The 26105-nt window shown below is 40.9% G+C and overlaps 1 protein-coding gene across 5 annotated transcripts in view; it reads right to left on the reverse strand.

Moving 5' to 3' along the window:
• The window catches only part of CADM2 (cell adhesion molecule 2), a 406671-nt gene that overhangs the window by 209931 nt on the left and 170635 nt on the right, over positions 1 to 26105 (reverse strand). The window lies entirely within an intron of this gene.

Below are 26105 nucleotides of genomic sequence, written 5' to 3' on the forward strand. Positions count from 1 at the left end.
TGTAGTGAATAGGTTTTTCTAGATATTAGAATATAACCCCATCCCCTTTGGTACAAAAACAAAACTGGCTATGTAGCTAACTTCAAAAGTCTCTACAAATCCTTATGCTGACAGATAAGGGCAGAATGCACCAATTATCAGAGCAAACAAGAAGAAAACCTACTATACACGAAATCCACTCGGGCCTTCTATAATTTTGTAAGCAATAAACCTAAAGATCCATCCCACCACTAAAAGAGCCCAATGGGAAAGACTGCAATGATGAAAACATAAAGACCAACCTTTTCAACACATTCTTCTGTTCAGTCTTTGTAAACAGCAACGGAACTTACCCCACATTCCCCAATTGTACTACAACTAATCACAATGATCTACATGTTAATTTCACAGAAGATGCCATTGAAAAGGCACTATGTAACCTAAAATCATATGTATCTAATTGTCCCTGATGGACTATGTGCATTTTTCTTAAAAAAGCTCTCAACCACCATAGCAGGACCTCATAGCATAATCCATGAAATATCTTTCAAAATCAATTCCTTGCCTAGCATATGTCAACTAGCCATCTGAAAAAAGGATGACCCCAGCCTAGTTGAAAATTACAGACCAATCTAATTATGTTGTATCACATGCCAAGTCATGGAATCAGTCATAAACCAACCCATTACTCTCTATTTAGAGAACAACAACCTACTCTCTAATAAGCAGTTTGGCTTCAGAAAAAAAAATTCTTTCAATCTGCAATTCTTATACTGCCAAGACATATGGACTTCACAACTTGACCAGGGTAAAGCAATAGATACAATTTATATAGACTTCTGTAAAGTCTTTGATTCAGTAGTATATGACAAACTACTTCTAAAACTAAAATATTATGGCATTTCTGGATCCCTACATAAGTAGATAGTTGCATTCCTATCAAACAGGCAACAAGTGGTCAAAATAGGGAATGCCCTATCAAACCTTGCACTAGTTAACAGCGGTGTCCCTAAAGAAAATATTTTAGGATCCACACTCTTTATACTTTACATAAATGACCTTTGTGAGCAGATTATAAGAAACTGTGTTCTCTTCACTGATGATGCAAAACTATTCAACACCACCCACAATGTTGCTATCTTACAAAAAACTTGACTATGTGGCAGAACAGTCAAACAATTGGCCAATCCAAATCTCAACCAACAAATGCTCTGTTTTACACATTGGCAAAAAAATAAATAAATCAGAACACAAAATACAAGGTACAACCTCATAGATGACTTTCATTCTGTCAAGGACTTTGGAGTAATCATCTCAAATGACCTAAGTGCCAGAGCTTACTGTAACAGCATTGTAAAAATGCTAAGAGTATGATACCAATATGAAAATCTGCAAATAAATTAGAAATGTATAAGTGATAACACATAAGGAAAGAGAGAACAAGGTCATCTCTCTTGTTTTTAAAGTTGTGTGTATATTTTTGTTTGCTACTTATATTTGTATATAAACTTACTTTTTTCTAAAATAGTAAAATGCTAAGAGTTGTTAGCCTAATCTTACATAGTTTCTTCTCCCATAATATTGAGTAGAGTAGATAGATGTTCTCTTACAATTTTCCAGTCTATTTTGACTTGCATTCTAATTCTGTCTCCTATGGTGCTGTTTTCAGTAGGTCGGACTATTTCTTCCTTTTATGTGAAGGAAAATGCAATGTTATAGATTTTCCTTTATAATTTTTATTAATGATTAATTAATTTTAATAATTTTAAGATGGTTTCCTTTAGTTACAATATCACACTAGTATTGCAGTTCAAGGAATGATGATATCATTGATGTTATATAATCTGATTTATAAGCCCTCTTCTGAGTGCAATCATGCATGTATTACATTTAGACATTTCAATATAGCATTGCTTTGCCAGTCTAATTTTAATTGAAATGTTATTTTGAATATGTGAATTTCTTTTTCAGCATTCCACTAAGCTATTCTGAAACTTTAACAAGGATAGAACTGTGTGGATTAGAAGAATATTGCACTGATGTTTCATTAGTAATGCAATTTTTAATGCTGTTTAAGATTATTAAACTTTTTATAAACTTATGGCTGAAAACAAAAGGAAACAATAGCAAAGTATAAGACACCATAAAATATATTGATAACTTGCATTAACCCAATTTTCTGAATCAATGAACCCATATCTGAAATTGCTTTCCACATTAAAATGTCATTCTATTTTTTATACTTAATAATATTTTAGCTTAAGGGTTTATTATGCAACTTTCTGAATAAGAGGCAACCTGGTACTTAATACACAATTGCTAGGAGAGAAAGCCAGTGCAAGAATAGCGCCGGTCGACTTACCGGCCGGCAGCCTTTGCCGGAGGGACCGGGCAGACACCGGACTCCCTCATGGCGGCCGCCATCTTGTTTTCGGCCGAAATCTCGCGAGATGAGATTTCGGCCGAAAATCAGGCCTACGAGGCCTGACGTTGCTGCCGGTCAGGGGCGGGGCTTGCTGGCCCTATTTAAGGGCCTGCAGGCCCTGGGCCAAGCCTTTTCGCTGGGACCGGCAGCTGGAGCAGACATTTCATTTTGTTTTGCTCCTGGCAGCCATTTTGTGGTGGTCTCGTGTTGCGGCCGCCATTTTGAATCTGGCGAAGAGGCCTTTCTTCAAGGCCCAGCGGTGCCTGAGGACTTCAGAACAGCTTGGATCGGCGGCGCTGGTGTCCTGGTCCCCCTCGGGCCCGAGGGGGAGTGGTGATTCGCTCCCGGCTGGGAGGGTGGTCTGGTTGGGCCTTGCCCAGGGTTCAGGGGGTTCTTGGCCTTGGGGTCTACAGGGGTTCCTGGGGTAAGGGGCCCTGTTGCTGCTCCAGGGGGGTTCTATTGTTTTAATCCCCCAGGGTGATTTTCCTGGCTAGGTTTGGGCCTTGCTAGAGGGGTTTTTTGGGGAAAAAGGGGGGTTTTTTTCCCCTCACTTCTATTTTTTTTTTTACAAAGGTGGCATGGCCCCAAAGAAGAGGCAAGCCAGGGCCCCAGTGGTCCAGCCTGCGGCTACGCGCCCCAGGAGGGCCCTTAGGCCTTCTGCCCGGGCTTGGGCAAGTATGGAGGGGGCCCCTGGGGTGGTGCCTGCGGAGGGGGCAGTGGGTCCTTTACCTACAGCCCCTCACTCTGATGTTTCTCCTGCCCTTTCTTGGGCTAGGGTGTTGGAGAGGCTCGATGAGCTCGAGCAGTGGCGGAGCGGCTCGGGCCCTTGGGGGGCCCTCAAGCAGGTGTCAGCGGCGTTGGGAGGAGCTCCATTGGCAGCCCAGGCTGGGCAGACGGCCCATACCGGGCAGAGGGCCCATACCGGGCAGGCGGCCCAGTCTGGGCACTTGACGGCTTTTCCGGGCCCCGCGGTAGCGGGGCCCCCTTGGATGTCTTCAACCCCGTACGGGGCAGGTGAGGTTGCACCACACAATACACCTTCTTCATTTCTCCCCTTGGCTGGTGCGGGTTTTCCCCCGACGGGGCTGGGGAACGAGGTTAGCTTTGGGGGGCCCCAGGCGGGCGCATGCGGGCAGGTCTGGTCGCCGACGGCCCCGTTGGCGGGGGCGCCGGCTCCTGGCGCACCGCCGCCGCTCGGGCTGGTGGTGGCTGGGGTGCCCGGGGTGGGGGGTTGGACCCCTACAGCTCCTGCTGTTATGCCCCCGCTTCCATTGATGGCCTATCCCCAGGGGTTTGGGGTGCTAGGGCCGGGGGCCACCACGGTGTGGGACCCGTTCGCCAGTATTAAGGCGGGGGCCATTCCGTGTGGTCTGCCGGCCACCCCGTTAGGGTACCACCTCCACCCATCCGTGAAGGAAGCCATTTGGAGGGGGGAGTATGTGGACCTTTATTCATTGCTCAATCGGGAGGTCCCTAAACAAGAGAAAGACGTAGTTCCTGGGGAAAAGCCCAAGAAAACAAAAGTCACCAAGTGTTTCAGCTCCTGGCTGTACGCTTTTCTGACATATGCGTCAGTGGTGATTCAGAGGCAGCCAGCTATGGCCTCGGCGATGCTTAAGTATATTGATTTGATCGCCAGGGCTAATTTTGAATACAAAGGCACCATATGGCGCCATTATGATAAAGGGTTTAGGATGAGGATGGCTGTGGAGCCCAACCTGCCATGGGATATGGTGGTGCCGGACCTTTGGTTCAGGGCCACGCATATGTCTGGCAAGGAGGGGTGTGAGCGGACCGACAGCGGTCATTTCATGGAGGAGGAGCCTGCAGTGGCCACGCCGGCCAAGGTGACTCCTGGGGTAGCTGGTAAGGGGGCCTCACCCGCCTGTCATGAATTTGCTGTGAAAGGGGCGTGTTTTCGTCCCTTTTGCAAATATAAGCATGCCTGCGGGAATTGTGGAGGGCCCCATGCATCTTCTGTCTGCCCCCGCCCCAAGAAGGGGGCGGAAAAGAAGGGTGGGGGTCCAGGAAAGCCTCCCGCATCAGCTGGGGGAAAAGGGGCCCAGCCCAATTAATGTCACTGTGCTTGAGGGTTGGTTGGTTGACTACCACCCTCGCTCGAGAGCGGCTGCTCTCTTGCTAGGTTTTTCCAAGGGGTTTAGGATCCCTTATGTGGGGGTCAGGAAGGCTTTCATGTCCGATAACCTTAGATCGGTTGTTGGACATGAGGACATTGTTAGGGCCAAGATTGGGAAGGAGGTGGCCGAAGGCAGGGTCCTAGGGCCTTTCCCGGAGCCGCCTTTTCCGAATCTTAGAGTGTCCCCTTTGGGGGTGGTCCCCAAAAAGGCGAGTGGTGAATTTAGGTTGATTCACCACTTGTCTTTTCCCAAGGGGGAGTCAGTGAATGATTGCATTCCTGACGAACTGTGTTCGGTGCGGTACGCATCCTTTGATGCGGCCGTGACCATGGTTAGGAAGTGTGGGGTTGGAGCCCTTATGGGCAAGTGCGACATTAAGTCGGCATTCCGGCTCCTCCCCATACACCCGGACGACTTCGGGCTCCTGGGCTTCCATTTCGAAGGTGGTTTTTATGTGGACAGGGCATTGCCAATGGGCTGCTCTGTCTCATGCTCTCTTTTTGAGAGTTTTAGCACCTTCTTGGAGTGGGTGCTCAGGAGGCGTAGTGGCCTGGGCTCGGTCGTTCACTACCTTGATGACTTCCTGATGGCAGGGCCTGCGCACTCGGAGCAATGTTTTGCGCTGATGCGGGACTTCGAAGCCCTTTGTGCTCAGCTAGGGGTGCCTTTAGCCTCTGAGAAGGCCGAAGGCCCTGCCACCAGGATTACCTTCCTCGGTATTGAATTGGACTCAGAGGAGCAATCTTCGAGATTGCCCCTGGACAAGTTGGTTAAAATCAGGTGCAAGCTGGAGGCGGTCCTGAGCTGCAGGAAGGTGACTGTTCGGCAGCTCCAGGAACTGGCCGGGATCCTTAATTTTGCCTGTCGGGTAGTGGTGCCGGGCAGGGCTTTTTCTAGACAGTTGTATGATGCGATGAAGGGGCTGCGTTTGCCCCATCATCGTACCCGCTTATGCGCAGGAGTCAGGGCTGACCTCTGCGTGTGGCGGGAGTTTTTGGAACACTTTAATGGGTTGTCTTTTTGGAGGCACGAGCTTCTTTTGGAAGCTGAGCTGCAGCTTTGCTCTGATGCTGCAGGGACTTGTGGTTTTGGGGTAGTGCTAGGTGACCAGTGGTGCTGGTCGGTGTGGCCTCCGGAATGGAGTGCCTCTTCTCTGGTTAAGGACCTGACGTTCTTGGAGCTCTTCCCCTTGATAGTGGCCTTAGAGCTTTGGGGGGAGCAGTTTAGGAACAAGACTGTGCACTTTTGGTGCGAAAACCTAGCGGTTGTCCATGTTGTTAATGCCCTGTCCTCTAAGAGTGACAGGGTCATGCGGCTTGTCCGCCATTTTGTGCACAAGTCCTTGTCCCTAAACGCCTTGTTTCTGGCTAGACATGTCCCCGGGCTGGATAACGGGGTGGCTGACGCCTTGTCCCGTGGTCAGTTGTCCAGGTTTCGGACCCTGGCCCCGTGGGCACGGGTGTCGCCAGAGGTATTTCCAGTCCACCTTTGGAGCCTGGGCGGGCTCCCGAGCGCTGGAGAGACGAGGCCTCCAGGGCGATCGCCCTTTCGGTAGCACCGGGCACCCTGCGGGCCTACCAGCGTGCAGGTAAGGAGTTTGGGGATTTCAGGCAGGGTAAGGGTTACCCCCATAGTTGGCCTGCCCCAGTTGAACACCTGGCAGAATTTTGTGTCCTGCTGAGGCAGCGTGGCCTTTCAGTTAGGACTATTAGGTCCAGGTTAGCCGGCCTCGCCTTTCTGTCCAAGGCGGGGGTTTTTAGTGATTTTTCTGGTGACTTCCGCATTCGGAAGATGCTGGAAGGCTGGGTGAGGGAGCGACAGGGGGTCCCTTCTGACACTCGTCAGGCCCTGACGGTTCAGCAGCTGTCCTTGATTAATCAGGCCTTGGACAGTCTGTGTGCCTCTCTGTACGAGGCCCGTCTTTTTAGGGCAGCCACTTGTGTCATGTTTTTTGGGGCCGTTAGGGTCAGCGAGGCAATGGCCTCCTCACAGGCTGACTTGTCGCTCCGTGCCTTCCAGTTCACTGATCTGGCCTTTAGACAGGGGGGTGTCTCACTTTTGGTGAGACATTCCAAGACAGATCAGTTGCACAGAGGGGTTAAGATTGAGCTTAGTGCAGCCACCGACCAGTCTGTATGCCCGGTGGCTGCTTTACAGCAATTTTGTGGCTTAAGGGGGTTAGGGCAAGGGTACCTTTTTAAGCATCAGGACGGTACCCCCCCTGACCCGTTATCAATTCTGGGCTTTAGTGTCTAAAGCAATGGCTCAGGTGGGCATGGATCCCGCCAGATATGGAACGCATTCGTTCCGTATTGGCGCCGCCACCAGCGTGGCGCTTTCTGGTTTCCCGGCCCATCGGATTCGGGAGATCGGCTGCTGGCGGTCGGCGGCATATTTGCCTTATGTTAGGCCCGCCGAGGATCCTAGGCAGGGCTTAGGCTAGGTAACCTCTCTGTGTGTGTCCTCTTCCAGGTCCCCATGCCAATCAGAAACCGAAGGCGCTGCTGTGTGGCCACAGCATGGTATTTTGGGCCGGCCGCTCAGCAGCCAGAAGTGCCATCGGGACCCAGTTGTCATTGGGACGGTGGGTCAATGTTGTTTGGATGGGCCGAAGAGGTATGCGGTGGGAGGGGCTCCTACCGACGTTGCTGGGAGGGCAGCATCTCAGGGCTGTACCCGGCGCTGCTGAGTGGGCGGCTTCCCAGGGTCGCGCTCAGATGGGACTGGGTGGTCGGCAGGTCTTGCACCTCGGTGGCAATGACCTATGCCTGCTTGGTGGTCTACCGTTGATCATCCAGGCGCGCGAAGACCTGCGGTGGCTTCGCACGGTGTGGCCAACCACGCAAGTGGTGTGGTCAGAGATCCTCCCAAGGATCGTATGGAGGGACGCCATTTCCCTTAGGGCCATTCACCGGGTCAGGCGTAGAGTGAATAAGGCCCTGGGCAAAACAGTTAGGGAATTAGGTGGGGTTGTAGTGGCCCATCCCCTCATCACTGTAGATCGGCCGTGGCTTTACCGGGCCGACGGCGTTCACCTGTCAGAACAGGGGAACGCCATTTTCTTACAGGACCTGCAGCGGTCTCTGCGTGAGCTGGCGCAGCTAGAAGGGGGAGTCGGGGGGCCAAGATAGATATCTGACCCCCGCTCCGTGGCAGGTTAGGGGCGGAAATCTGGGTGGTGGTTAGCAACTGCGCGTTCTCCCTTGGGCATCTTTGGGGATGATTGACAGGTTCTCTCCAAGCTCATGGTGGGGTGCTACCTGAGCAGTTGGGGGGAACCTGTCTTTGGGTCCCGCACATTGAAGTCCCCGGGTAGGGGTGCGCCGGCGGGACCCCCCTCATGCGAGTGCATGGCAGGGTCTCAGGTGAGGGAGAGGTCCCTCACCTGGACTAGCATCGAGCTACGCCCATAGTTGCCCAGGAATGTTGATTGCTACGTCATTTCCGCCCCGAAAGTATTTGTTTGACCCTGCAGGTCCAATGTTTGGGTCATAGTTAAGCATGTTGATTTTATGCTAATTTATGCTAATTTATGCTAATTTAATTAAATAAATTATGCAAATTATTCTAATAAAAATGACCCAAGTTTAAATCCAGCTCTTGTGTCCGTGTCATTACTCCGTCTCTTCGGCAATAGCGCCGGTCGACTTACCGGCCGGCAGCCTTTGCCGGAGGGACCGGGCAGACACCGGACTCCCTCATGGCGGCCGCCATCTTGTTTTTGGCCGAAATCTCGCGAGATGAGATTTCGGCCGAAAATCAGGCCTACGAGGCCTGACGTTGCTGCCGGTCAGGGGCGGGGCTTCCTGGCCCTATTTAAGGGCCTGCAGGCCCTGGGCCAAGCCTTTTCGCTGGGACCGGCAGCTGGAGCAGACACCCGCCCGCCCTCCACTATTTTGCAGTGTGCTTCTATTGGGTCGCCCCTAGGGGGGCCGAATGGGCATTTTTTGCGGCTTTGCCCATTAGGCATAGCCGTTTTTTCGCCCATTCCACACTGGGGAGTTGGATGTGCGGTTAGGGGGTGCTTGCATTTAATAGGTTGATTGGCTTACCTTTGGTCATTTGGGTAGGCAGGTTAGGGGCGGAAATCTGGGTGATGGTTAGCAACTGCGCGTTCTCCCTTGGGCATCTTTGGGGATGATTGACAGGTTCTCTCCAAGCTCATGGTGGGGTGCTACCTGAGCAGTTGGGGGGAACCTGTCTTTGGGTCCCGCACATTGAAGTCCCCGGGTAGGGGTGCGCCGGCGGGACCCCCCTCATGCGAGTGCATGGCAGGGTCTCAGGTGAGGGAGAGGTCCCTCACCTGGACTAGCATCGAGCTACGCCCATAGTTGCCCAGGAATGTTGATTGCTACGTCATTTCCGCCCCGGAAGTATTTGTTTGACCCTGCAGGTCCAATGTTTGGGTCATAGTTAAGCATGTTGATTTTATGCTAATTTATGCTAATTTATGCTAATTTAATTAAATAACTTATTCTAATAAAAATGACCCAAGTTTAAATCCAGCTCTTGTGTCCGTGTCGTTACTCTGTCTCTTCGGCAATGCAAATTACATCAACTTCTGTAATAATATATAAATCAAGATACTTTTGCCAGAATACATTGGAGGTACTAAATGATTCTTCAACAACCAAATGACCATCACCAGATAGAATACACAGAAATCAATTTGACTACATATTAGACAAGAGAATTGGAGAACTCAATTATAACAATGAAGATTTATCAGTGGCTAATTGTAGAATTCACAAACAGCTCATGAGAAATTTCAGTTATGACAAAGAATAAAGATAGCCTGTATCAACAATTTAATATTGAACATACAATCACCACTTTTGAAGAAAATATATTGGGAATTGTCCTGAAGTCATGAATATCATTAATTGAAGGAAGTATGGAGTGAAATCCTAGAAAAGGATTAATATGAAATGAGCATAAGTAAGAAACTGTAGGTCAGCACAAATGGTGGAAGTTGTGAATAACAAAACAAAAGTTAAAATCAAGAAAGTCAAAGATATCAAGAATGAATTTAATGAAGACTTTCAGAATAATAATAATAATAATAATAACAACAACAACAACAACAACAACAATAATAATAATAATTTATTAGATTTGTATGCCGCCCCTCTCTGAAGACTCCGAAGACTATTAGAAGAGAGGTGGTACAGTACTGCAATGACATCTGTAAAGATATCAAATATGACAACAGACAGAGAAAAACAAGGAAAGTAATCCAAATCATCAGAACACAGAAAGTTTCCAACTTCAAATTGCTATGTTATAGGATGCTGGAAGACAAGCTATAATTGATTCAAAGAAGATCAGGGATGAAGGAGAATACTGAAATTCTGTACAACGAAGATGTTAACATCTAGGGTATATTAGGAGATACTCCCTATTTCCAAAAAGATGAACTTAGATCAGCATTCTGCTCATTATCAAGTGAGAATGTCACAGTAAATGATGAAAATCTGTAGATATATGTAGGCATCAGAATAATCTGATGATTATTCACCGAGATTCACGGTGGCACAGTGGTTAGAGTGCAGTAGTGCAGGCTACTTCTGCTGATCACTGGTTTGGCAGATCGAATCTAATCAGGCTCAAGGTTGACTCAGACTTCCATTTTTCTGAGGTGGGTAAAATGGGGACCCAGATAGTTAGGGGCAATAAGGCTGGTTCTGTAAAGCACTGTGAAGCCAGCAAATCTGAAGAGTGACATGGTGGCCAATTGGAAGAGGTTTATCTACATACTGTACTAATATCAAAGATATAAGACGCAGTAACTGTCACATAATATCCTAATTCACATCTTACTAAAATGTTTAGGATTTCCCTACGTGAAAAGGAAATGACAGATATTAAAGCTGGTCTTAAAAAAGGGAGAAGAGCAAACGACAGTATTGGTAATGTGCACTAGAGAATTGAGAAAGCCAAATAATACTAGTATTATTTACATATCTTCTTTTCTCTTTCCATACAATTGTTTTCAATTCTCAGAGACTACCTAGACATGTTCCTGCAGTTTTCTCAGTAAGGATTTTCAGAAATAGTTTGGCATTTCCTCTTTCCTTGGGTAGAGAGAAAATGACTGGCTTTGTGTCAACAGGACTTGAACTCATAATCTCCCAAATTATAATCTGATTGTATCAACAATGTCAACCTATGGAACATCCTTAATAAAATGGGAAACCAGGAAAATTTCATTGGGATGAAAAACCTATACAATAGGAAGCTAAATTCTGGATAAAATACAGCAAAACAAACCAAGTCTAGGTCAGCAAGGAAATGAAACTAGATTCTCTCCTTATTTATTTAACCTATAGACTGAATACATATTGAGGCAAACTGTATTGGAACAAGACAGAGAAATAAATGTCAGTCATTTGTGCTATATTTATCACATTTTCTGAAAATGCACTACTAATATGTTTTACTAACACAATAAAGGGCTTCAATTAAATACAAAGATCACTAAACTAATGACAACAGGTATGGCAACTAGCTTTGGAATTGATAATGAAATTAAAGGTAGATAGTTTCTGCCTTTTAATATTAATTAAAAGAACCAACACTTGAACAATTCGCTTGGTAAGGTATCGGCCTACACAGTTCTGATTTTTAAAGTATGATGTATCATGTGCCTTATATAATCTATCTATCTATCTATCTATCTATCTATCTATCTATCTATCTATCTATCTATCTATCTATCTATCTATCTATGATTTGATTTGATTTGTATGTCACCAATTCCCGAAGGACAAGGACAATTGGTTTTTGCTATTCCAGTCAAGAATGAATCTGCTGCTACTTTTCACTAAAAGCAGGGACATATTCCTCATACAGATTTAAACTCTTGCATATGGATTTTGAAAATTCTTTTGTCATGTGTGATCGATCAGAATCATATAATTAAAAGAAAAATAAAGCAACAAAACATGTTATAATGCAATATGCTATTTAATAAAGGTACAAATAAGATAGGTATAGGAAAAGCAATAGTACCTGCAGATTTAGTCAATTAAACACAGAGATTTACAAAGCTTTATAAAATGGCAACATATAATTCCATTCTAAGTGCATGTTGTGCTTTACAGTAATAAATTGCTTTATATACATGTTGTTTTTGTGCTTAATATTCTAGTAAATAAGACTGCAATACCAATTAAACTAATTCAGTGACTTAAATACATATAGGTTAATTAAAATAGTAGCTTTGGCTAAGCAATAATCATCTAAACCAAGACACCTCTAGTTTAAAAAAACACTTGATTTAACAATAGCTTAAATTTAGCAGCAAATTCTGTATCACCTACATTTCTCAAAAATACATAATCTATCAATTGATTGTGACGACTGTACTTAGCACATTGTGATGAAGTGTTACACATACTAATATATCTATAAACTCAATGTAATATATATTTATGTGCAAATAAGACAGTGTTACAATAAATACACACATCTTGTGTAGATTGTGATTTTTTATACTATTAAGAATTTGCTAATCAACTAACAAAACTTTTAACAAGACAATTGACTTTTTCAGATTTAGATGTACACATATTCACATAAAATACATTAGAGGAGAGGCAGAATTGCAAAATTGATAATTTTATAGCAAACCTTTAAATTCAATTTTTACAAAAAACTGAATGGGATTAAAGCTAGCCTATGTAGCATAATATGTTTTTTACTAGGTATAATCTATGGTCAGTAATGACACTTTAGCTGCCAGGAGTGTAGAAAATGAACATAGCTATTCAATTTTTACTGATTATTTATAAATCATCCCTTCCCCCCAAAAAAGATTGTGATATACAGTACTCTGGCTCCTTTTCAATAAACACCCAATAATAAATAAAAAGAAACATAGCAACAAAAGTAGACTATCAACTCTACTATAGTCATATGGCTATTTACAATCTTCCTAAATGCCAAGGGTCACTGGAATAAAATAGTTTTAAATAGTGGCAGGTCTGGAATGTAAGGACATTTGAGGAGTAGACAAATCTATGGAGTAATCAAATTCTACAATGTTAGAGCCAATATGAAAAAGTCTTGTCTCCTGACCTCATTCTATTTACCTTATAATTTTGTAAAACACCCCAAATGGATGGGCACAACTATGCTTGCAACTCTATATTGGTATAGTGTTCAATATGATGTTGTTTTATCCCATTTGGCTTTTCATAATACCGAATCTGATTTGGCAGTGTTCCTAGAATTGCAGCTGTTATTAGAACAGCAGATTAAAAACTATTGCTGGGGCTTTTCCAGGTACTACCTGGAACAATAAGGTAATGAGCTCAATTTAACATCCTTGAGGCACCAATTACAAACCTGTTGAAATTGGCATGTGACATGTCCTAGCTGTTACTTATAAAATTGGGACAGAAACAAGTCTTCCAGGATCCCATATTGAAACTTTCAAGTGTGCACAACTTTAAAACAGGACAGCTTAGCACTAGGGCGGGGGGTTACCCACAGTTTGCTACTATTGGTTCGTCCAAACTGGTCCAAACTGGCTGAACACCACCTCTGCATCTATCAGAATAACAAACACTGTTTCTATCCTGGAGCTGAGTGTTTACTGGCTGCATGCCCTTCCTATCACCAATGCAGAGTTCTCAGCAGATAATTACTCATTGTGCCCAGTAAAAGAAATATCAGCCACTCCCTAGGATTGAACTCACATGCTCTTAATTTTGAAGCAAGCAGTCTAGGAAATGCACCACTCCCATTAACTTTATTTACAAATAATCCCATAATATAGCCTGACAGTCTGCTGCACTTTATTTTATGTGTCCTTTCCCAAGGATCTAAGTTATCTTAAATAGAGCTACTAGTGTTTGTCACATTGAATATTGACAGCCTCTCAGAGACATTCAGTAATGAAAGAGTTAACTGTGTGTGCTTTATTAAGATCCTTCTATTATGATGCAATATCCTGCCAATTATCTCTAAGCGTTATTCCTTCCTTCTTCTTCAATTCTTCACTCTCTTCTCTCCTATCTTCCATTATGTAAAGACGTATATTTGAGTTGTCCCTCGAGACATGTTTTATTTCTGTTTTTACAATAAATATATTTTGTTTGAAAAAAGGACTAAAGGCTTTTATCCATCGACTCCGCGGGGTTAAGGTTCTAACGGACTTTAATCACTCACAAACCATGACAGTGTTGTGGTCTGTCAGCGCCTGTCTGAGTCTGCTGGCAGCAAAGTCAGATAGCGAGGAAGCTGGGGAAGAAGCTTGGAGTCTGGAGATGGTTTGGTGCCAGAAGCAGGGATCCAGCTAGGCCATTAGGGAGGTCTGTGCCACCTCAAGAACCACCAAGGCTGATATGAGCAAGGTAGAAGAACAGGGGAAGCCTGTTCTCAATGCACACATGCACAAGGCTGCCACAAGGCAAGAACCATTCCAGAGGAGAAGGATTACTCGGGAATAACGCTTAGAGATAATTGGCCCCTCCCATAAGCTATATAGGTGGATAACACAAAAGGGTTCATTGCAGGAAGCAACTCAGTTTATCTCTAGCTCTCGTCATTGCAACTAGGACTCTGTTATTTCTGTTTGGAGTTGCCAAGTTTCCCTGCAGATTAGTTCTGAGCAGTTTGCCAAAGAAGAGTAAGGTACTTGTGTGTTATCTGCCTTTCTCTGAAAGACTGTAGTTGGACTTGTTTTCCTTTGTTTGGATTTATTATGACTGTTAATGAAAATAATTACCACTATTACAAATAAAAGAGGTTTGTGCTACACCATTTATTTAATTGTATTTATTTAATCAGGAAGCCTAGGTCAGAACAACAAGTCAGAAGTCCATAGTTTACAAAACATGGGGGGGGGGGAGATACTTCACTGTTCTTATCATTTTAGGTAGGCTTGATGCAGTGGTAGGTTGCTCCTGGTTTGGACCAGTTCTTAGAACCAGTAGCACTGGTGGCGGGTCATCATGCGTGCAAGCGTATGCATGAAATAGTAGCAAAAATATTTACCATCCACCATTGGTTTGATGGTGAGTTCATATGAAATTGAAGTCATGTTCATTTTTTATTTTAGGCCATCATTGTTTCTGGCTCTTTTTAGCAGCTTCATCTCATATAGCTCTTTAATAAATAAGGAGCTGCTTCCGAATGCCAACTGTGAAGAGGCCATATGAAAGCAATCTCATTCCGTGACCTCTGATTCAGACTCAACCCAGTACAAAATGGAATTGCTTAATAAATTGTCCTGAAAAAATCCCCAAACTTGTTTTGAAAATCTTCTCTGTCCATCATGCATCTTAGTCAGACCCATTCCAAGAAATTTTGCAGTTCAAGGTGCTAAAAATGTGCCACAAGAAAGTGACACTTTCATACTGAAAAACATGCTAATTCTCCATAGCCAAGTGACACACCTAAACGACACCTACTCTAAAGTAAAGATTACATTAGCCATGTTTTGGTGTTCAGTGTGTAAGTATTAGCTGCTCTTATTTGTGACATCCAGTTGCCACGGAGACCATGAACTTAGAATTCACTTAGAAATCCCCCACGACCAGACAGGCCTAACGGGTTCTCGTATCCATCCTGAAAGGACTTCCAGGAATTCATGAAGGACAGCTGTTGTTAGCTAGTAGTCAGTAGCTCTGTACCACTCCTAGATTATCTGTGGCTTAACTTAATACACAAGCAGTCACAACTATAGTCTGCTGCAGTGCCACTAGTAATAATATATGGTTCATCAACAACTACAGAAATTCACTCTTCCAGCTCTTGACATCTTCTGTTGAAGATCTGAAGTACAGAAGGGCAGATTTTTGACTAGGTCATATCACCATTGCTGTCCAACCAGATTTCAATATATGCCAATATGCACAGTCATCCCTGCCACATTGTGAATAAGTATAATCTTTTCACAGAGACTTGACTCTTGCCAGTAGTGGTGTGAATACAAGGTTCGACAATTTAGCCCACAGCAGGAGTCATTGGCATAGCAGAACAGACATGTATCTCCCTTTTATCCTGTAAAATATTACCCAATGTCCCTTCCTATACTATCTTCTGCCCATCAAAATCACAATTCCAGTTTTGCCCCCAGCACTGGGTCAGTATTTTTCCTCATTCTTCAACAAATGGAAATGGTGACATTTCTCTGACATACTTTCACTCTGAAAGTCACACAGGGATAAGAGTTTGCCTTCTGGTCTATTCACATATGAAGATATTTAAAGTTCCACTCAGCATAAAAGTAGAATGAAAATTAAATTAAAATTGAAACATGAATTTCCTACTTTTTGTACAGTTCCATCTTTTTTTCTCAATCTAATATGTGATCCTCTATCAGTCATTCTTAAATTTGTCTATTCTTTTCCGAAATTCTATCCATATCCAGAATTCTACTCACTACTAAGCTATCCAACTCTCAGGACTCTTCTATAAAATTAATTACACTGTTTCTTAAATTCCTTACTGCAAAAACTATCCCCCAAAAAGAGAAAGAAATCAACGGCTGGTGAAAGATTTAAAAAAAATACAATTAATAAACATAAACTCAACAAAAAATGCTACATTACATACCAAATATTTATGAATAATTCTGTATCAGATGCAAAAGGCCCTCTCCCAAAACAGTTACAGTGATGCCTCGTCTTACAAACGCCTCATCATACAAACTTTTTGAGATACAAACCCGGGATTTAAGATTTTTTTGCCTCTTCTTACAAACTATTTTCACCTTACAAACCCACCGCCACCACTGGGATGCCCCACCTCCGGACTTCCGTTGCCAGCGAAGCACCCGTTTTTGTGCTGCTAGGATTCCCTTGAGGCTCCCCTCCATGAAAAACCCCACTGCCAGACTTCTGTGTTTTTGTGATGCTGCAGGGGAATCCCAGCAGGGGAATCCCAGCAGCGCAAAAATGGGGGCTTCGCTGGCAATGGAAGTCCGGAAGTGGGGTTTCCCAGCGAGGGGAGCCTCAGTGAAATCGCAGCATCGCAAAAACACGGAAGTCCAGAGGTGGGGTTTCCCATGGAGGGGAGCCTCATGGGAATCGCAGCACGGGCGCTTCAGCTGGCAAAAGGGGTGAATTTTGGGCTTGCACGCATTAATCGCTTTTCCATTGATTCCTATGGGAAACATTGTTTCGTCTTACAAACTTTTCACCTTAAGAACCTCGTCCCGGAACCAATTAATTTTGTAAGACAAGGTATCACTGTACTCTGTGGAGAATATTTTAATCAATATACTTACACTACTCAGATAAAACTTTCTTACATAACAAGGCTACAATGAATTTCATTTAGTATGTGACTGCTTTTGAGGAAATCATGTACACAGTGGTCAGTGATGTTGAATATTTCTGCTTTAACAGATTTCCTGCTTTGATGTTACTCTGTGAAATCCCAGTAGCAGGAATCAGACTTTCTGTTCTTAGCCAAGTAGCTTACAATATGTAGCAACTTTGTATGAACATTTCACACCAGACATTTTTTTCTGATAAGAGTTGCTTAGATATTTTGCACAAAATTTATCCTTACTTAGAAGAAAAAGTCATCCTAATTTTTTAATATTATAGGTTCATCAAAGAAAATCCATTTCTTAGAATGGCACAAAATAGGAAGATAGGAATACTAGCAACATAATAGTTTCTAGATTTCTTTTCTTCAGCCATTACCTTCTTTTTCCTTATCTTTATCTCTACTTGCCCACAAATAGAATGGAAAATTTCAAGAGAGCACTTGAACTCAGATTTTATTACATTGACCTGAATCTATTAGAATGCCTGTATGAGTCCAATCATAAGCAATGCTGAGTATGAGAGACAGGGGTATTAGCAATAAATATTGTCTTGGCTGTTTTGTTTCCTTAAATAGAATTGAAATAGGTCTATATTCATAGAACACATTGTACAAGACAAGACCTTTAACTTGTATTTATGATGAAATCTTTCATTAACATAATGAAATATGTTAATATTAATATATGAGACAGTTATAAATTTTCAGAGAGCTCTTCAGCTGCTATGGATGCTGTGGACTAAGAATGTCAAACTCACATTGTCACATGACATATCATGACTTTTTTCCTTTTGCTGAACTGGCTGTGCATGGCTAGCGCATAATGCATCTGGCTCGTGCGCTGGAAGTTTAACACCCATGCTGTAGACAATTACAAAACACCAAAACTGTTGTCTATTTCAGTTTATATTTGCATTTCATCCGATAATCTTCCAAACAAGCTATCCACCATATTGATTTTTTAAAAATAAATTATTGGGATTTCTGTGGCAGTTAGAATTTGTTCTTGGAAATAAATATGAAGCTTAAAGATGATTATTTTTAATCTAAAATAAAATCAAATGTTGTAAGGGGTCTGCTAGGTAATAAAGGAAGTGGCAGTTAATCACTGACGGTTCACATTTAAATTAATTCTTTATCTTTAAAAACACATAGTATTTTTGAATATGACAAATATAATGTGACAAAAAACAGAAAATAATTGTCATTCTAAAAAGATTGTCAAAATACTCAAAGAAACTAGGGTATAAAAATATTTAACTAGGATACATTTAGAAATTCTGTTTGTCAAATCTCATTCTTTTGGAAGGTACCAGATTGCTGACCTTTATAACTAACATAAAGGCCACCCATGTGAAAGTAATGAGAACTTAAATATAGTTTGTGCATAGCATCTATAGTTCTTAACTTGTTTCCTGATGAGTCTTCCAAAAATTAAATACTTCTCTGACAATGTTTATTAAACATTAACAGGCTTGTCATAATTTAAATAATAGCTTGTAAATTTGACAGACATCTAGGACTTTAGAATCATTGTTAAAAGTAGTATTTGTTTTAAAATGATGGTATAACATTTTATTTTATTTTTTAAAAGAAGAGAAATAGCAGGAATTTATTCTGTGTCTTAAAATATTTCAGGTCCCTAGGACTTTACTAAATTTACAGAAAGATCTTTGTAGAGTAAGGGAGTGCGCAGATTCTGTTGCTTCATTAATAGAGATACATAAGTTCTTTTGAAAAAGACTTATTTTCACATTTATAACGAATTAAGAATTAAGATATGGATTTATTTTCAGCCTTGTCTTTTACATTAACATGCATTTAATGGGTATTCAGTTTGCATCTTTACTGCTGTAACAATTATGAATCCAACAGTGACATAAACAAGGTTATTATTAATTCATAAGAAGTCCTACTGAATTCATTCAGACATAATCCCATGAAAAAGTATATGTAGGATTACAGCTTTATATATTTTGTTATTTATTATTTTTGATGTTTTCGGTATATATTAGTTAATTTCACTTTTCAAATTACAATTCCAGCTGTATTTTTAATTTTTATTTATTTGTATCCTACCTTTATTATTTTAGAAATATTCAAAGCAGTGAACATATCTAACACAATTTTGTCTCCTGTGCAATGATTAAGATTTGTAACTAGGACTACAGAGACCCATGTTCTAGTCTTAGTCATGGAAGAATACTGGGCCACTCAAAATTGTTGGCATTGGGGAGGGGAAAGGATGAAAAACAAATGCAATGTATGCTCCTTTGAGTTACTATCGGAAAAGTATGATATAAGTCTATAATATAAGAAATAAAATACATCATAGTCAAGAAATAAATATGGGATACTTCATGGGGACATTCAACAATTTGTCATTCTAATGTTTAGCGGGTTTTAATTTGTTTGCATAGTGTTGCAATGTTCACAATCATATTAGCCAAATATTTTCAGAAAATTATGCTAAGGATCAGTGATCAGGTCTTTGCTTTTCACTTAGATTATATTTCTTTATTAATGCAATCACTGATGAATATCACTTGGAGTTGTGGAATGATATGCAGTAATTGGTTTGAATTTCATTTTGTCCTGTTAGATCCAAGATTCCCTGTGTTGCAAAATGAGTAGTCAACTGTGTAACATTTCTTGATGGTCTGCTGATTCTGTACCTTGTATTACTAGACACTAAGCTCAAATTAGAATGCATTATGTTTCTGCTTAGACAGTATCTTTTTATGTAATTAAACAATGGTTTAAAACATAACACAATGTCAAAGTCAAAGCTCTTCTTTATGACACTGATATTAAATCAAAATCTGTTTCCTTCTTTCTAACTGCAAGGATATTGTGATAAGAAATAATGTTTTCAAACATCAATTGGAGGAAGAATAATATTGTGTACTTGTATACTGGTGCAATTGATAATGTGATGTCAAGTTGGAGTTGCCTCTTAGTGAGCCTATGGGTCTTCCAAAGATACATCTGTTGCCACTGCAAACGAGTCCATTCACCTTTCTGTTGATCATCTTCTGTTTCCTTCTATTTTTCTCAACATTATATCCTTCTCTAAAAAGCTAGGGTTTGGCATAATGTGTCCAAAGTAACACAATTTGACACCAGCCATTTATGTCTTGAGTAAAAATATGTGATTAATTTCTTCAATGACTTCTTTGCTTCCTTGGTTATTCATGGCATTCTCAGAATATTTTGTAAATATATTTTTTGAAAAACATTTATATTGGATTGGGAAGCCTGGTTTCCAGTATAGGCCACAAGGCTTTTTAAAAATCTACTTCTGATAAACAATCTCATACGGGTAGTTCTTGACATGCAATTACACTTAAGCCCAACATTTCTATTGCTAAGAAAGACAATTGTTGTTCTTTTCCATTTTGTCAAGTGAATTACTGCAATTGTTTAATTAGTAACATAGTTGTTAAGTGAATCTGGTTTCCCAATCTGACTTTGCTAATCAGAAAGTTGAAAAAGGTGATTACATAAGCCTGGGACATTGCAACTATCATAACTATATGCCAATTGCAAAACGTCTGAATTTTAAACATGTGACCATGGGGATGTTGCAAAAGTTTATGTGTGAAAAATGGTAATAAGGCCATTATCAGGCCAAAATCACCAGGGTATGTAAACTTATGAGCACAGCTGTACATCTGAATAGGCACACATCGCAGTTTAAAATACAAATTCATAAACAAAATTGTTGTTAACATATGCATCTACTGTATAAGGGTGATTTTAGAATTATAGAACTGAAGTATTTTGCGATGATGCAGTAATACATGAGAGTTTAATGTGGAACAGAAAGGAAGTGTAGGCTTGTGACAATGTAGTAAGGCAGTACAGAACTTCAAAAGATACTTTATTTCAATAAAGGTTAAATTAAAGTGTCTCTTCAAAGCACTTTGAAGAGAGAAGCACCCGTCTGCTTTAAAACAATGATTTGCTTAACATGTGCAAGAAACCACTTCTTTGAAAGCAAATTGACCAGTTATTTCTAATCATAAAGTCAAGATGGAGCATGTTGCCTCGAGATTCTGTTCCAGGTGAGGATATAAAATTGTATAAACATATAAAAAATACACAATTTATTTGTACAACTCTGCCATTTTTCATGGGATGTCTCCGAGATAAAGAAAAAATGCTTCATGTATTCTTTTTAAGCATGTTTCTGCTAGAACAAATGAAATACCAGGATAATTATAAAACACCACAATATTTGAAAAGATTTAGTTTTCTGAAATATTTTATCTGACTTATAAAGATTATTAATTATATTACACATCTTAAACATCTAACCCAAGCAAGATGAGCCGGGGTGGTGCAGCAGGTAGAGTGCTGTACTGCAGGCCACTGAAGCTGACTGTACATCTGTAAGTCAGCGGTTCAATCTCATCACCGGCTCAAGGTTAACTCAGGCTTGCATCCTTCCGAGGTGAGTAAAATGAGGACCCAGATTGTGGAGGCAATAGGCTGGCTCTGTTAAGAAGCGCTATTGCTAACATGTTGTAAGCCGCCCTGAGTCTAAGGAGAAAGGCGGCATAAAAATTGAATGAATGAATGAAATTGAATGAATGAAGATTGCATACACAGCCCTCGCCAGCTGGAACGAGGTAATGGTGCTGTTGCAGAAACTGAGCGGGCTGAAGCAACATGTTTTGGCAGGCTAAAGCAACATGTTTTGGCAACTAGTGGCTCTTTCTTTCCCCTGCTATGGCTTCCTGTTGGCAGAACCCACCAGTGGCTGGCCCAGCCACTTACCCTCCTCACCAGCCTGAGAAGGGAAGAGGGATATGGAGATTCAGGCAGGTGTTTCTTCTAGGCCCTGTTGGTGCTCCATGTACTGGGTCTCTGGGGGAGATGCACAACTTCCTCTAAGGCCTGAGATAATGGCCAGGCCTGGCCATTTCTCTCTGCTATTGTTGTTAGCGCCTCCATAGCCTGCCTGCTGTTCTTGCAGTGCAGTTAAATTTAGCATACTTCACAATAGGGGAGACAGCATCCCTTTCTCCTCCTAGAGCCTATTATGTCACAGAGGATCAGATGCAGCTGGATCGGGTGAGTGTCTTGGGTTGGAAAGCAGGTCATGCATCTGCCCAAGAAATAAAATGTGTCCAGCACCAACAAAGACCAAAGAAATGTCCATGAGAGCCAGAGAGCATCAGACAATCAGAATGACACAGAGAGATAGATGAGAGAGACAGACAGAGAGAGAGACAGAGGGGGGGGGACAGATGAGAGAGAAAGGGGGGAAGAAAGAGAGAGAGGTGAGAAAGAGAGACAGACAAAGATAGGGTGTGTGTGAGAGAGAGAAAGAGATGCGAGAGAGACAGACAAAGAGAGAAAGGGGTAGAGAGATGACAGGGGGAGAGATGAGAGAAAGGAATAAAGAGAGAGAGGAGAGAGAGAGAAGATAGACAGACAAGGAGATAGGGGGAGAGAGATGAGAGATCCCGTGTTTTATTTTCTTTGGGAAACAGAAAATGGCTGTTTTGATTATTCAAATTTTCAAATGGCTCTTTGAGTGTTTAAGTTTGCAGAAACAGATGGCCAAGCTAAGTGCCTGAAGGACCCCATCCCATCACTGGGAGTCCAGAAACCTCAGCAAGTGGTGCGCTGGATTAATCTAGTGGTCTGTGGGATTTAAAATTATGAATTTAGTGGTCTCTGAAGTTCGAAAGGTTTGTGACCCCTGCTTTATCAAGTGATGGAAATTAGGGGTCATTTTTCATATATCTTTCTTCAATCTAAGGTTGATGTGAAAATCCAGTGTAAACTGTGGGTAATGTGACTTGAAAAAGCTTCACAGCTCAAGTCAAGTTCAATTTATATGGAACCAAAATTTAAAAATAACAAACTTAGATCTATATTGTAAGATTTTCAAGGAAATTGAACTTAGAATGTAATTATATATTATTGTGAACTGAAGTGTTTTTCCCACTAATTTTTGAATTGCCTTAGATTAGGCATAGAGTAACAACAATATTGTTCTATTTTTTGTTTTTATTGTCAAAATCCAGTTATGTTATATAACGTTTATAGTTTGGTTTGTACTATGCATTTAAAAATACTGATATAAAAAATAGTTAAATGGGACATTTTTATGTCCCTAATTAAGGGAAGATTCCAAGCTGCAAAAGAAACCGAAAATGCATTTTATGAGAGAGTTCTTCCTGGAATAATTTAAATTCCTTATTTAATTCCTTTATACAAATTGTTCATATTCTTTCAAATATTACATAATTTAAAACACACACACAAAAACCTTTCAGGTTTTAACAACAAACATATTTGTTAAAAGGAGAGATTGCTGTACAGGGAAATGATTTTTTTTTAAAATCTAATTCTTTGGAATTCCCTCTTGGCTTCCCATATTAACAGTCTTCATACGTAAATTGCTTACTCAAAGTTGGGCCTTACAAATAAAACCAGATATCACATGGATATTTCTACTAAATTAATCCCCTAGGCGTCTTCTGAATTTATGTTTTTTTATTTACCACTTTCTTATTGCTTCCTTTCTGTGTCAGATACATAATGTAATGTGTTATATCCTCATTAAATTTCCATTTTTTAAATTTTAAGTAAGATGGGTGCAAAAATTAAAGAACCAACTCAAGATTAATTTTTGTTTTTTTAAAAGCTAAAATTCAAAAAGTGTATGTAAATTAAGTTGCTACTGTCTCTGCTGCTGAGCAATTATTTCTGATTTTCCATGCCCTAGTATATTTAAGAAAAGACAGAGAAATGGCAATATTAAAGGAAGAAGAAGGAAAGAAGGAAAACTTCTTTCTTTAAATCCTCATGAATTAGCCAATCTTGAAATAAATATCATAATTCATTGTTGATCTACTAATAAATGGGATTACATGAAGCAAAATGAAGGTGGCAGAGGGACTGGATAGAAAAAATGTTTGAGTGGCTAAAGCTTTTTCCTTTCTCTTACAACATATTCTTATTTTTGTTTAAGCCCTTAAAATATGAAAATATCTATAATCAATAAATTCTCTTTCAGAAAGGGGTTTTTTTGTATCTTGGTTCTCTGATACATGGCTGAGAAATTCTTAATGCCCTGTAGTTGTTAACTTTCCATCTGTCTCCATATTAAGTGAAGGTTTTCATATTATGTAACTCTCCCAACAGAGCATATGTCAACATTCTTCTCATTTCTTTCTGCTTGACTGTTTGTGGTTAGTTAAGTCTATCTGAAATTGGAAGCTCAAATTGTATCATTCTTGTTAGCCACAAGATATGATCAGGAAGGGAACAAGGCAGTGGGAGGCAAGGGAGTTGAAACTATCTAAATAAAACAGAAAAGGTCTGTACTATTGAAACACTATACTGAGATGAAAAAAACGTGCAAATTTAGTTTAGCTTCAATGCTCTAATCAGGGAGTCTCTGGCAAAAGCATATTTATTGTTCTGTGTTGCATAAATAAAATTTACGTGTTGGTATTGTGGCTGATGTTGCTGATGGTTCAATATTTCTGTGGAAGGAGGTACAAGAAAATAGCCATAGCCATTGTTGCCACCTCGAGGCTTGACTACTGTAATGCTCTCTACATGGGGCTACTTTTGAAGAGTGTTCGGAAACTTCAGATTGTGCAGAATGCAGCTGCGAGAGCAATCATGGGCTTCCCAAGGTACGCCCATGTTACACCAACATTCTGCAGTCTGCATTGGTTGCCGATCAATTTCCGGTCACAATTCAAAGTGTTGGTTATGACCTATAAAGCCCTTCATGGCAGCGGACCAGAATATCTCTGGGACCGCCTTCTGCCGCACGAATCCCAGCGACCGGTTAGGTCCCACAGAGTTGGCCTTCTCCGGGTCCCGTCGACTAAGCAATGGCATTTGGTGGGACCCAGGAGAAGAGCCTTCTCTGTGGCGGCCCCAACCCTCTGGAACCAGCTCCCCCCAGATATCAGAGTTGCCCCCACTTTCCTTGCCTTTCGCAAGCTCCTTAAAACCCACCTTTGTCGTCAGGCATGGGGGAATTGAAATTTCTCTTCCCCCTAGGCTTATAGAATTTATACATGGTATGCTTGTATGTATGAGTGGTGTTTAAAATTGGGGTTTTTTAGATTGTTTTTAATATTAGATTTGTTTACATTGTCTTTTTATATTGTTGTTAGCCGCCCCGAGAGGGGCGGCATACAAATCTAATAAATAAATAAATAAAATAAAATATTATTGGTCAAGATGCTGATATTATCAGCTAGAAAATTGACAGGTTTGAAATTTGAGTGCTGTACAATGGGGTTCAGCTCAGTTATCCTCCTCAACTACTACTAAATTAGCAATTCAAAAGCATGAAAATGTGAATGGATAAATAAGTTCCAATGTTACTGCTTTCTGCATCTTTCAGACAATGAAGGCTCCCTTGGCTGAGAATCAGAGATGAGACCTTCTCCTTGAGTCAGTCATAACTGGAGAGGGGAAATCTTGAACCTTTGTTGAAGTGATTTTCTATATTTCACTAAGCAGAATAATTAAGGTTATAAATATTTACTTCATTTAAGTTCAATTATGATAAGGCAAACTATAAAAATCTAATATTAGAAAGTAAATGGAAACCATTATCAGCTCTATGGTGAAGTCAACTTCATTACTATGCTCAGGTTATATAATAAGGTCATCAGGTTATAATAAGAGAGAAAAAGAAGCAAGTACTCCATCAAATATAGTGGGATTTTCCTCCATCAACAGTAGCCATTGTTAAACAGAAACTTTTGTTAAGAATGCAATCCAATGGTTTGCAAAAAAGTTGCAGACTTAAATTTTCAATATTAAACTAGTTGTGTAAACTAGATTGTAAGACAAACGTTATTTGTTGAATGGATGTTCATTTACTAACTTGATATTCAGTTCATAATTTCTGTTTCATTTTTACCATTGGTATGCATTTGTCATTTTTATGTCAATGGAAATATTTATTTAATTAGGAATGATATTTAACAAACCTGGCAGCTGTGTATATTTGGTGTATAAACTTTAACAATGCATAAACTTTAAGGTTATACAAATAAGATAGACGTCATGCTTTTCTTGCAATCTAATTCTTCTAACTTGGTAGCAATTTCCTAGAAATAAAACAAGTTGCATATTTTAAGATGCAATTATTGTTTAGAAATTCAGAACTTTTAATTTTTCTCAAAAGACCAAATGGAAATGCAAAGTACGGTTCAATCGAAAATGAAAGGGAAATATCCATGCCTTCAAATTTCCAATGAAAACATGCAAATTTATTGATATAT

Source organism: Erythrolamprus reginae, chromosome 4 (genome assembly GCF_031021105.1).
Source record: "Erythrolamprus reginae isolate rEryReg1 chromosome 4, rEryReg1.hap1, whole genome shotgun sequence".
In the NCBI taxonomy this organism is placed as follows: domain Eukaryota; kingdom Metazoa; phylum Chordata; class Lepidosauria; order Squamata; family Dipsadidae; genus Erythrolamprus; species Erythrolamprus reginae.